Here is a 1,997-nt window from a genome sequence, read left to right as displayed (position 1 = left end):
CTAGGGTTGGAGGAAGGAAATGGGTTTGAGTTTCTCTTCTCTTTGTGTTGCCCCATGCAGGGAGTTGCACAGAGGGCCAAGAGAGTAGTAATGAGTAAGTGGTAGGAAACGTAGATTGTTAACAAACTCTCTCTATCCCCTCATTTTACCCTCCTCCTACCCTCCTCAGCCCACCCCCTGTCAAGCCTAGATAAAGGCAATGAAGCCCATAGTCTCCAATGAGGCTTCAGCTACCCAATCTCAGGGTATCCCCAGGGAGCGGCACCCTTGCACTAACCTCCTCCAGACAGGCAGTTTGCCCCTTCTTCCCTCCCCTGGAGGTGTGCCACGCCCAACAACCCGTTTGATCTGCAGAGAGACCAAATCCAGTGAGAACTGAGGGCTTGATAGATTGACTCCTCATTCGTAGTTTTCCTGATTCACTATCCAGGTTGTCAGATTTTTTTAACCTCTCTATGCCGTCCAAAACATGCATATGCCTGCCCCTTCCTTAGCCTGAATTCAGGGAGGGATGTTAGGGAAATACAGTAGGATTGGGTGAGCCTGTCCAACCGCGGCCGATTTCCAACCCCTCCCCCATTCCAGGCAGCCCCCACGCCCACACCGACCTCTGCTGATCCGAGGAAACTTCCTCCCTCGCTTCAAGTGGTGCCACCTGCTACAGCAGACCTGCAGGATGACAGATCGAAAACATGGGGACTAACTGCTGTTGAGAGAGGAGGATTATGAACAAACTATCTGATAGGTTTCCTTTCTGTCATTCTCCCCAGCCCCCACCCCCCTGCGACACACACACACACACACACACACACACACACAACGCACGCCATTTCGCCACGGTCCCGAGAGTGCAAGAAACACACTCAGACTCAGACCTAACCTAGATTATTGCCGTCTCTGGTTTCTCCCCACCCCCACCACCGCCCCTCTTAGGGTCCCCCGATGGTCTTACCCTCAAATCGACCTTCACTGATCGGGGTTAATTTCCTTCCTCTTCTCTTGCCTGGCGTAATGCCGCAACCTACGGAAAGACTAGCAACCCGGGAGAGGCTCGGACCCACTAGACACAGAGCCATGGTCAGGAAGACACAGCCACAGTCAGAAAGACGAGAAACAGCCGCTGCTGAGTGCTTGGTGGACGGACCGGTCCCCAGAACATGAAACTCTTTCCTAATTCGGAGGCCTGGTTGTCAAAGGTTTCCCACCCTGACTACCCCTCTTGAAGTTATGCTGACACGCCATGTTATACCTCCCCCGCCCCATGTCCAGCCTTTCTCCGCCAGGACTGTCCTGGAGGATTGGGGGCCAACACCCAGGCCAGAGCTCCCTTTCCGGATTATGGCCCCGGCTCCCAGCATATTCCCACCTCCAGATCTCTGGCTCCTCCGCAAACACCCCCCTGCTCACCATTTCGCAGGACTGAAATGGGCTGCGGACGGGACAGATGTCTTGGAAAGCCGGCGGTGAGAGGGAGAGACGACACAGGCGCCTCGGACCCGCGACGGGTCCGCCCTACGCCCTCGGCCACCCCCACCTTATGGACTCTCCCAGGCACTGACCTGCAGAGATCCGGGACAATTTCCTTCTCCTCCTCCTTCTTCCCTGTGCCGCAGGCTCGATCGCCCTCAGGGCAATGGGGAGCTGGTACTCAGACGGGAACAACGACCAGAACAAGAAGGACTTCTGCACACGTCAGCTCTTGGTCACGTGAGAGCTACGTCATCCACCAACTCGGGTCCCCAATTTCCCCTCCTACCAGCAGTGCGGCAGAAGAGGGCCCGCCCTCCTCCGTTCCCTCCCCCATACTAGGCCTTGTTACTCTTTCTTCTTTGCTAATCCCGGCTCCCTGTAGTTGTGTTTGCCTTCCTCTGATTACCAGATAGGGACAGCATCGTCCCCTGGGGCTACTGGCCACTTGTACTTCTTGAAAAATTGCCTCTTCCTTCCCTAGGCTCCTGGGACAGTAACCTCTCCTTCTACCTCCCCTCCTCCCAGCT

The 1,997-nt window shown here is 55.6% G+C and overlaps 1 protein-coding gene across 4 annotated transcripts in view; it reads right to left on the bottom strand.

Annotated features, from left to right (window-relative positions):
- The window catches only part of ARMCX3 (armadillo repeat containing X-linked 3), a 5,063-nt gene extending 3,066 nt beyond the window's left edge, over window positions 1-1,997 (bottom strand). Inside the window, exons 1-4 of one of the 4 annotated variants that reach the window (XM_070503273.1) lie at window positions 1,560-1,753; window positions 953-1,032; window positions 609-669; window positions 278-348 (exon numbers count right to left, since the gene is read on the bottom strand). The gene's annotated coding sequence lies outside the window, so the exon portion shown is untranslated. Of the gene's footprint in view, window positions 1-277; window positions 349-608; window positions 670-952; window positions 1,061-1,559 lie in introns of all 4 variants that reach the window. The other 3 variants (XM_070503275.1, XM_014828566.3, XM_070503274.1) reach the window with 3 other exon arrangements.

Source organism: Equus asinus, chromosome X, assembly GCF_041296235.1.
Source record: "Equus asinus isolate D_3611 breed Donkey chromosome X, EquAss-T2T_v2, whole genome shotgun sequence".
Lineage (NCBI taxonomy): Eukaryota > Metazoa > Chordata > Mammalia > Perissodactyla > Equidae > Equus > Equus asinus.
Note: the sequence above shows the minus strand (reverse complement) of the source record. Positions and strands in the feature narration are given on the sequence as shown.